This window comes from Phodopus roborovskii, unplaced genomic scaffold (assembly GCF_943737965.1).
Source record: "Phodopus roborovskii unplaced genomic scaffold, PHOROB, whole genome shotgun sequence".
Lineage (NCBI taxonomy): Eukaryota > Metazoa > Chordata > Mammalia > Rodentia > Cricetidae > Phodopus > Phodopus roborovskii.
The window spans coordinates 4,290,710-4,302,510 of record NW_026126433.1 but is presented as its reverse complement, the minus strand read 5'-3'; positions in this window follow the sequence as shown (position 1 = coordinate 4,302,510).

Here is an 11,801-nt window from a genome sequence, read left to right as displayed (position 1 = left end):
ACATTCATAGCACAATCTGTAGGAAATTCAGAGTGTGGTACATAAGTAAGAGAGAACTTAGTTGATTCATTTGGCTGCCACTGGGACGAAGTCAACCTAAGGCAAGGCCATCCAGTTAGGGTACTTCTAGGCTATATATGGCTATGTTGAGGCAAAAGGAAAGTATAAAGTTTTTTTTTAATTGAAATGTATTATGAGGTAGAACATGAGATAAAGAATGTGGAGTTTAGGTTTGAATCTTGGCTATTCAGTGAGGTCATCTCTAATGATAACAAGCCAGAAGTGATTCCGCTCATCAACGTAGTATGAGCAGATTTGTGGAGTAAATATTGGGGTTACTTGTCCATATTGGATCAAGGAAGATGCCATGGAGAAAGTTTACCTTAATGAAAGAAATTCACAAGGAAGCAGAGAGTTAAAGCTCAGAATGTGGTCATCTATGTGGTGTTGTGTTAAATGGTGGATCATTATAAAATTAATTGTGTTAAAAGAGCTGTCAGGGAATGTTAAGTTTTCCTTGTTTTATTTCCTGTGAGGACTTGAATTTCAGGTTTAAAAATGTATTTTACATTTATATGTTATTTATTTACTTATTCATTGTGGTGGGATGTGTATGACAACATTTGTGCCATGGTACTCTTGTGTAGATCAGAATATAACATGAGGGAGTTGGGAGTTAGTTCTTCCAGGAGTTGAGCTCCAGGGATTAAATTTATGTCATCAGGCTCAAAGGCAAGTGCTTTTTTCCACTAAATCTTTGTTTGTTTTTGCTTTTTGACTTGACAGATTTTGATGATCCCTCATGGAAGGCCTCACCTTCCCTGGGGAGTGGATAGGGGATAAGGAGTTAATGGGGGGCATCAGAGGATGGGAGGGAGAAAGAACTGGGATTGATATGTAAAATAAGATTTTTCTAATTTAAATAAAATTTATTAATAAAAACATTAAAAACATTTAATCTTAATTATGTGCAAGAATGTGTATCTGTGTGCAGATGAGTACACATGTGTGTGTTTGCCTACATAGACCAGAAGGTGGCGTTAAGTGCCCTGAAGTTGGAGTTACAGGCTGTTATGAACCAAACTTGGGTACACTGCAAGGGCTGTGTGAGTTCTCAGCTCCTTAGCTATCCTCCAGCCCTGTTTTAACTCCACAAACAATCCGAAGGTTTTTGAACAAGAGAAGTGTGACTCAGAGATCTGTATCCGGGAAGATGAACTTAACAACAAAACCTGGAAATGCATTGAGGAGATAGTAAGTGAAAATGCTGCTGGGTACATGAAGCAGACCAGGAGAGGAAATTGGACACCCCGTGAAGTGATGAAAGACAGTGAATGGCTCTCCAATGCAACAGAGTTCTACTGATTTTGGACATCCTGTCCTCACTGGGCTAGCAGGAGATAAACTTAAATGGACTGCAGAAACTTGACCAGCCAGGGTAGGACAGTCTTTCAATTTTCCTGCTTCTGAGATGGTCTGTCTGATGCATTAGGCCTTAGCCAAAGTTGGCTGCCCCAACATTACTGTGAGATCTTGGATGATTTTCCAGGTAGCCTTCTGTTTCTATCTTTGCTTGCACCTTTAGGAAGTCACACAGTTGCACTTCCTCTTCCTGTTTACCCGAGTAATGCTATTTTCCTTCTCAGGTCTTTGATGAGGTTGAAGACTAGACAATCACAGCTAATATCCTCTTTTATGTTAGACAGAATATACTAAACAAGACTTAGACTTTCCAGATTAGGACAGCTATGGGAGTAATCTCTGTTATATGTCATTACCCTGGGACTGGATACGTAGAATATGTCTATTGCTCAGTGTTGTTCTTTCTGGTTGCAGGTCTTAATTTGTGTGCTTCTCCTGGAATATACTTGGTTTTTGTTATCATTGTATATAGTTTTTATATCAGGCTTAAAACCTTCTTTAGACCAAAGTGGAATTGTAGTGGCATCTTGCCTTGCCAGTGAACTTGTGGTGGCGGCCACACCCTTTGGGTGTGGTTTCAGGTATAGACATGGCCCCTTATAAGGTAGAAAAGAGGATAGCTTGAGTGAGCTCTCTTGGTTTGTGGAAAGCATTGAAATGTCAAAGACTACATCTTCTGGAGCAGGAAGACCATGGTGGTTATATACTCTTATCTGTGTAAATGCTTCCCTAATAGATACCTATTTAACATTTGTCTTGGGTCTAGTGGACTCATTTAAACCTTGCCTTTAATGTTCATTATATGTTAAGCAAACATAGGGTCTCTAATCTCAAGGAGCTCCCAGCCAAGTATGTGATAAGACTTGGAATAGAAGAAGCTTCCGGCAGTAAAGGGATAGAGACACAGCTCTCTATTGTCACTCTCAATAGTCTGAAGGCTTCTAAACTTTTAGGGACCTCAACTCAGGCAAAACTGGCATCTGTGGCTTTGACACAGAAAAGAATTTCAGGGCTAGCCTGTAAGAAGCAGAGTTAGAGATTTCATGACAGATAACTTAAATGTAGGTTTTCAGTATGAACATTAAGAGAAGGAAACACACCCACATCTAAGAGTATAGGTGTGGACTTCCCTATGAGAGGCCCCAGAAGTAAGACACCCCAAGTGCAGGTAAGGACTCTTCAAGAGACACTCATGATGAACTGTCTTAGCACTATCCATGTGTACAATTTTGGTGGCCTTCAAGGTAACATCTCAAAAGGTTAGTAAGAAATCTATTCCCCTTTCATTCCATTTTCATAAGGCAAGATAAGAGGGTGCTCTGACATGTCTGATAAGATGAAACCAAGAACCACCAGAGCTGCATTGGGGGTTAGGATGCATACTTTTCTTGCCAATTAGGTTTCTGGTGAGATTCCTAGAAAACTGCAGGCTCCCAACTGGGAACGGAGAAAGGCCAGAGAGTTGATTGCTGCTTCACATTGGCAAAGGCCACAGCCAGACCCCAGGTGATGGCTTCTTTCCCTTCCTGCGTTCCCTCATTTCCTACGCCTTTTTATCCTGCCCCATACATAGATCCATGAGGAGAGATCACACAGGAAGTATATCTGTGAAGAGTAGACAGATAGACAGACAGATACTTACAAATTACTAAAGAAATAGCATAAAGGGGGGCCTGAAATGAGGTGAGGTTTTGCAACACTGACCATGTTGGGGTTGTCAGCAGGAGTCATTTCACTGAAACAAGAAGAACTGGAACTGCTGTGACTGGAGACTGGTAAAGAGGTGAGGAATTAAGGACAGAGACATGAAAGTAAATAGGTCTCAGTTACTGGGGGCCAGGTAGTAAAGAGTGAGAGTTCATAGGTCTTGTGTGTGTGTGTGCGTGCGTGCGTGCGTGCGTGCGTGTGTGCGTGTGTGTGTGTGTGTGATGGTAATTAAAGATGAGAACACCATGGATTTGAAAGGGAAGACTACTGTAGGGGTTGGAGGGGGAAAGCAAAGGGAGATGGAGTTGTTGTAAGGACAGTAGTCATGATATTTCAAAAAAAAATTAATTAAGAAAAGCAAAGAAATAAACAAATAAGTATTGGGATTATATCTCAGCTCAGCCTAGAACAAATGAAATAAACTCTTTAAGCTTTCATTCCTCTTCTGAGAAGTGACAATGATAATAACTATTAAGTAATTATTTAAGATGGTTGGCAAATGTTTAAGCTAAATAACTTAGTTTATTTTTGTCTTCACAAAAAGAGAGTTGTATTCTAAGTTTCAGCAAAAATGGGCAGTCGGGAGGAAGTCTCATATGCATGCTCTGGTTTGCATTTGATTGAGCTTGAGATGTGAATAGACCTTTAGTTCATGGCTTGTAAAAAGCATGGGAAATATAAGGAAATTTAGTACTAGATCCAGTTCATTGGATTACCATAGACTTGTAGCTGAAGTCATGGTGCCAAAAGGTAGAGGGGAAGAATAAAACATTAAAAGTAATTTCTTTGTCATTATTTCGAGTGTGACTATGTATGTGTGTGTGGGAGAATGTGTGTATGTGTGTGAGTACATGCTGTAGTGTTATTGTGTGTATGTAAACATGTGTGTTTGTGTACAACTCTTTGGATTGAGCTGTCTCCTTTCACTATGTGTTCTGCTGTTGGGATTATTACCATTGACAGACTTATAGGACAAATGCTTTTACTCTTTGAACCATCTTGCTGGCCCTACATTGAATATAAAGGCAGGAGAAAGGCCTGGGAAATATCAGGGAGCAGTGTGGGGGATTGAAAAGACAAACAGGATGTCAGAGTGGGCTCTTACCCAGCCAAGGAGGGCTTTGTCCCGTGCGTAATGCTTAGACTGTTACTTGGTATGTAGGCTGCAAATTGGTATTCAGAGTGATACTTGTGAGGACCCAGGCAATGTCATGGACTTTGCAGCTAAGGATTTGGTCAAAAGCAGACACCAGCTTGCTGGACATTGAGGTGTGAGCAGGATCTGCTTTACTAAACAGAAACCAGTTGGCGGTTCTAGCAAGGCTGGGAGAGTTGAGAAGGCTTTCATGTGTGGCTGAATTTGGAGAGAAAGAGGCACTGGAACAGAGGTCTGAAGGATAAGAAACAAGGACTGGAGGGTTCCCAGTGGTGTTTCTGTCCCGCTTTAATGAGATGATGGGTAGAAAGATCCAGCATATGGCTAGTTTCCTAGAGGTGTGCATGAATGGCACAACCTCCAATCCAAAAGCACATACATGGACTCATGACTATGCACATACACTCACATGAACACACCCATTCATACATACAGATATACACAATCACATAAACATATGCATTCATATACACATACACATATATTCACATGAACATGTATATACACACAAACACACTCACATGGACACACATACACACACGCTCACACAGTCACATACACACACAGACATATGAACACACACATGAATACACCCATACATACACACAGACACACACACACACACATACACACATACACACTCATACATACATATACACAGACTCACATACACAGTCACATGAACATATACATTCATACTCACAGACATGCATACATGCTCACACATACCATACACAAATCAACCAAAACCAATGAAGACAAACAAAAACAAACCAAACATGCTTAGAAGACCAAACTTTGGTTTATAATCAGAGTAGATTTGGGAACAGGCGTGAGCTATTTTGCAATATGAGACAAAGCTATTTAAGGAATTGATAGTGTTTCCTAGATGTGTGTCTCTGGTGAGAGGTGGCAGCTTCAGGACTCATCAGGCCAGAGCCTAATGATGATTCCATGTACCCAGGGACTGACTGAGTGACTTTGGTGTGCATGAGATGGAGAGAAGAGAGGAGACTATGTCAGGGTGAAGCTTACCACAGTGGGCTGGTAAAAGTGTGTGGAGAGTAAGGGGAGAGCTGGTGTGTTTGTTAATATTAGTACATTTAAATGTTATTTGAACATTTTAAAGTTTTACATGAACTTGTGTTCAGGAAAAATGAAAACAAATGCCTAAAATTCTCCATCTCTGAAATAGCATATAGTTCCTGAGGTTCTAATAAAGATACCTTCCACATGTGTAAGGACAATTACAGAGAGGCTGATAAATATACCTTCCTGTGGCAAAACAAAACAAAACAAAAACAAACAAACAAAACACAATAAAATCAGCTTAGGGGAGAAAGCATTCATTTGGGCGGCTCACAGTTCAAGATTTACTCTACCCTGCTGAGGAAGCTAAGACTGTAGGGCTTGGAGCTTCTGGTCGCATCCCATCCACTGTCAGGAAGAAGGCAGCAATGGATGCTTGTGCTAAACTCACTCTGTCCAGCATCCCACCCAAGGGAAAGGTGCCACCTGCAGTGGGCAGGTCTTCTCACCTCAGTGCATGGTAATCCCCCAAAGGTTTCTCTCCCAGGGGAGTCTAGATTCCGCCAAGTAGATAATTAACACTGACCTTCACCAACATGCAGATCCATTGGAAATCTGAGCAATTCAATGGGCCATCTAAAACATTAAATATCTAGTTATCCTAAGTAGTTCCCAGCTACTATATATGGAGATTAAGTAATTGATGAGGTATTTGTCATTATTAGAAAACTACACTGAGAAATGAAATGAATAGGCTAACAACACACAAAAGAGCTTAGGCTATGCTATCAGTAACATTAGTATCAAGCTTGGTTGATTTATTCATTTGTTAAACAGTTTTTTTTTTTTTTTTTTTTTGAGACAGGTCCCATGTAGCCTACGGTTAGTCTACTATGTGGCTCAGGCTGGCCTTGCACTCCTGATCCATCTGTCATTACCTCCCAAGTGCTGGGGTTCTGGCTGTGAAACCACACATAGTTTACTATCAAACCTGAAGTACTGCTGTTTCTCCCAAAAGATGAGCCTTCTCTATTTCCCCAGGTGAAATGCCTTATCCTAAGTGTTAGATGATGAGCTGAGGCTCAGAGGGAAAACCTTGCCTGGAGTCAGCATGAAGATTTGCATGCATACCCAGCCATGCTATACCAACCCATGTTCCTGGCACTGATCTGCTTGTAAGACCTCTGCTGCAGAGAAATAGCACTTAAGGTGTTTCTCCTCAAAATGATGAAAGGAGACTGGAGATACTGTCCAGCTGCTAGAGAGGGGCCTAGAATATAGAAGGCCTTGGGTTTGATCACAAGTATCACAGAAATTGGGCATGGTGGCACATGCCTGTAATCTTAGCACTGTGGGAGTAGTGGTAGCAGGATTAGAAGTTCAAAATCATCCCCAGCTACATAGTGAGCTCAAGGCCAGGGGTGCAGGGGTAAGCCTGAGGTAAGGTGCTTGTCTCACAAGTGTGGGTGCCTCAGTTTCATCTCTAGCACCTTTATATAGATGTTTAGTACAGCAGCATGTCTGTAATCTCAGTGCTGGGGAGGTAGAGACAGGAGGATCTTGGGGCCCATTGGCCAGCTAGCTAGCCAGTCAGTGAGCTCAAGACTCATGTGAGACATAGTGAGACACCATGTCTTTAAAAAAAAAAAAAAAAAAGAATATATGTGGACAGTGATTGAAAAGACATCTAATGTCAGTGTCTTAGTGTTCTGTTGCTACGAAGAGACATCATGACCAAGGCAACTCTTACTTGAAAAAACAAAACATCTAATTGGGGCTGGCTTACAGCTTCAGAGATTTAGTTCATTATCATCATGGCAGGGAGCATGGTGGCATGCAGGCAGATGCTGGAGCAGTGACTGAGAGCTACATCCTGACCCACAGGCAGAGAGATAGAGACCACAGGCTTGGCACTGACTTTTGAAACCTCAAAGCCCACCCCCAGAGACACACTTCCTCTAATGAGGCCACGCCTCCTAATTCTCCTAATCCCTTCAAATAGTGACACTCACTGATGACCAAGCCTTCAAATATATGAGCCTATGGGGGCCATTGTCATTCAATCCACCAGTTAGCCTCTGCCTTCTGCATATATGCGTATGCACATGCATGTGCCCTGGTATACACACATACATACACACACATGTGAATAGGTACCCACACACGGCACACACAATAAAAGCAAAAATAAAAAAAATAAAAAAGGAAAAGGAAGCAGCTGCAGACTGTCAGAAGTTTATGATAAAGCAAGATTGGACATCCTCGGACACTGGCTCCTGTCACAGCCTGAGTTCCTGAAAGAAGTCTTAAAATTGAAAGAGGCTTGACGCCAGGGAGGTGGGAAGGATGTGGTGTGTGCAGCTTCGCATGCTGGGGATATGCTGGGGGTTGTTAGGAGTGCCGGATGAAATTGCACACCATTGCGGGGTGTAGCACTGGAGAATGTGGGCAGACTGTGTCCTCTGGTCCAGGCTGTCACAGCCTATGGGAAAGCAAACACTTGCAAAATCATATTACATTTCCTCTTGTTTTGAAGTGACTTTACCTAGGATAAATTAAACTCAGCAGCTGTGTATTTAGGGAGAAGTTTCTCCCTGTTTCTCACTTCAGGAATGTCCCATACCTCCATGTCTTCCCTGTTACAACCAATACAGCCTCTTTCATGCTGTAACTAGCTCACCTTGTCTACCCGTGAGTGCTTCTGGCTCCTGCTCTGGGGTTGCCTGTGCAGGCTGCCACTGGTGCTCCAGTCTTCTCCTGGGAGGGGCACCTTCCTACTTGGACTCCTGCTCAATCCTAGTCTGTTCTTGCTTGTTCTCTGTTATCCCGTGACCAACCACAGTTTCCTCTACTTTTAAAACTGCAGATTTCATTCCTATTTCCTACCCAAGTGCTTAAGATAGTCTCCCAATTCTCCACACCTCCCCCCCCACTCTCTCAGGATTGAAAACCACACACACACACACACACACACACACACACACACACACACACACACACACACAATGCACACGCAATGAAGTGTTCCACCCTTGGGCCACATTGGTGACTTTTCAGCGTCTCGTTATTTCTTCTGTCTTCCTCTTTTTGTCTCATTACCTCATGCCCACCCACCTGTCCCATCTTGTGTTTTCCAAAGCACAGGGCTGAGTACACTTCTTCTTTTTCCTTGTTTCTTTTTCTCTGAAATTCTCCCTTCTTCTTTTCAATCTCAGTTCTCATGTACTCTTAATAAATTCTCCCCAAGTCCATTAACTTTTCTTCATTCTCCCGCAGAAAACCTTCTCCCTCTCTGTCAGGCCCTCGATTCATTGCCTCACCTCCACCTTCCTCCTTGACCCTCTACTGAGTAATTTCTCTCTGTACTCTCCCTCAACTCCACTGACCCAAAGGTTCTAATGACTTCCTCTTGGGCAACCTGAATGTTCTTTCATCTGTGGTCCTTATCTGTCCAGATAATAACAACCCATACTTGTGAAGGAAGATAGAATTTTTCTTTCAAAGAACTCACAAAATGTCTTCTGGACAGTTTAGCGTGTGTTGGCTTTGGTGCACATCTCTTAGATTAGATGTTTTAGGAATCATTTTGCTTCTTTTGCTTGTAAGAATCAATGTTCTCTCTTCTAAAACTCAGAGCTGAATTAACTTCTTCCCTTTTCCTTGTTACTTTTCCCTGAAATTCTCCCTTCTTACCTTAATTCTTGCTCTTTTAGATATTTTAGTGTGTGTGTGTGGTGTATGCTTATATACATGTTTGTGTGTATATCTACATGTGTGCACATATGTATGGAGGTATCCTCCTCAGTTACTTCCCACCTATGGGTTTTGAGACAGGATCTCTCACTGAGCCAGGGTGGGGGCCAGGAAGGGGATCACTGACTCGGCAGACTGACTGTCAGTGAGTCCCAGGACTCTGCCTGTCTCAGCCTCTCCAGCAACGGGATTAAGGGTACCTAGCTGTGTGCTGAACTCAGGTCTTGGTGCTTGTGTGGTAATTACTTTACTGACTGGGCCCTCATCCTAGTCTCCTAGGATTTCAGTTGGTTGTGAATGGTCAATATATGGTTTTTGAATATAGCCATGGTTCTTTCTCAAGGAGAAATGGTGTCTTAGTCAGTGTTGCTACCCACCTCCCACTGAGTCCCTCTAACTCCAGGTAACTGAGCAGCATGCTTGACTAAAAGAACGATTTTGGGAGGGGGGATTGAGACAGGTTTTCTGGCTGTTCTGGAACTTGTTCTGTAGACTAGATTGGCCTCAAACTTACAGAAATCTTTCTACCTATGCCTTCCAAGTGCTGGTATTAAAGGCATGCACCACCACCGCCCATCAAAAATGATTTTTTTCTTAGTTATTTCGTTTCTTGTGGACATACCATCTCCCAAAATTCACATTTGGTTGGAAATAAGAATTTTAAATATTTTTGAATTAAATTGGAAAGGATAGAAGTAACCTTCAAAATTCCAGTTAATTATGGTTGTATAAACTGTGACTAGGCCCCATATGTATAGCCAGCACTCCCTGCCCATGTTTGTCCCTGTCAGGTTCCAATTATGAGCGTCTAGAAGTATCCAGCTTTGGTGACGGTGAAAATGGGTGAGAAAGCAGGAAGGTTGCATCGTTGTCACAAAGCCTCAGCATTCCAAATTGAGTCTGTCACTGCCTGTTTTCCCTTGCCGGATGTCAGGGTGCACCCTCATGTTCCCCTGGTCCCCCTCCCTGCAGGCATACCTTACTGCCTAATAACATTATTTAAATATAGATTTCTTAGTTCTTAAGGATGGTGCTGAAAATAGTGTTTTGACTAATAAAACAGAGAAGACAAAGAATTCAGAGACAAAGACAATGTGTGTACTGACTGACATGTGTCATTTTAATAGCTTAATTACTTGATAAGCACTTTACATGATTCAGTTGCTGCTCTTCAGCCTTGCAGAGTGAATTGGTGTTGAAATGTATCAAGAAAAGCTAAAAATCAGGACAATCCTGTGCTCTGAGGCTTTTTAGGAGACCTATCTGTGTTGTATCATTAAATGGCCCTTGTGTGTGTGGTGTGTATGTGAATGAGTGTGTGTGTGTGTGTATGTGTGTGTGTGTGTGTGTGTGTACATGTGTGTGCTCAGGCTCACATGACTTATGTGCACACGTGTGTGAAAGCTAAAAGTGAACATCAGGTGCTTTTCTCAGTCACTCTCTACCTTGTATTTCGAGTCAGTTTCTCATTGAACCTGGAGCTTACTGATTTGAGTAAACTGGCTGCCACCACGGCCCAGGGTCCACCTGTCTCTGCCACCCAAGGTGTAGGATTATAGAAATATGCTGTGCCCAGCTTTTCAAGTGGGTGCTGGGGGTCTGAACTCAAGTCCTCATGTTTGCACAGCAAGTACTTTACTGATATAACCTTCTCCCGGCCCCTTAAGTGGCCCTTTATATAAAGCAGAGAGTTTAGTGAGAACACATCACACTGACCCAGGTTGCTTCATGACTCACTGCTCTCCATGGTATTTTCAGGTTGGATACACTTTAGAGTAGAAAAAGAAAACATTACATTTTGCCCTGTGAATTATGGATAATCTATAAAAATCAAGACCTGTAGTTCATTTAATATTCTACCAAGATTTTGCAACTGACAGCATCCTCTAGAACATAGGGTTTTAGCACAGTGCCTTACACCCAAACATGGTTTACCAAATGACATGAAGAAATAACAGATTCATTGGATTAATTCTGATGGAAAGACCCCCAGTTTTGGTCTATCCTACCCAGAATGGCCCTCAAGGTTATCATGATCATACAAGAAGCTCTAGGAGGTTTCTACCCATTAGCTCACCAACCTGTCTTTGTTGAGCATTATCACATGCAAATACTCTTCCATAAACTGGAGATGAGCAGATGTCTTTGGTTGCTGGGGTAAGAGGTATTAAGATATAGTACACAGTCCTGGATTTATGGAATATTAAAGCACAGTGGGTTGAGTTCTATGGGATCTTTCAGCTCCTACTACAGTAGAAACATGGATAGAAACATGGTTAGATGACACACACCCCGGTCAGGGAGCACATGAGACGGCCTCAAGGGAAAAATCAGTTCTCAAATTGACACTTGAATAATGACCAATGATGGGTACCTGAAGATAGAGAAGTGTAGGGAGGATATTCTGAGAGATGGGAAGGCATATGTGAAGTCCCAGTGATGGGAGAATGTGGCATGTCCAGTGAGAGGAGAGCAAGGAGCAATGACAGGAAAGACAAAAAGCCCAAGTCATGATAGTGTGCCCTGACGAAGAACGAGACCTTGATCCTAAAGGTAGCAGGGGCCTGTGTGTTTTGAATGGAAGAGGGACATAGATGTGCTTGTATTTCAGGATGGTTACTGCAGTTGGAGAGTGCAGGGTGGACCTAGAAAACAGACTGACTAGGAGACTTGAGTCTGTAGGTGAGAGATGACACTGACAGAGGATAGGGAAATGAGCTGCTGTGCATGCCAT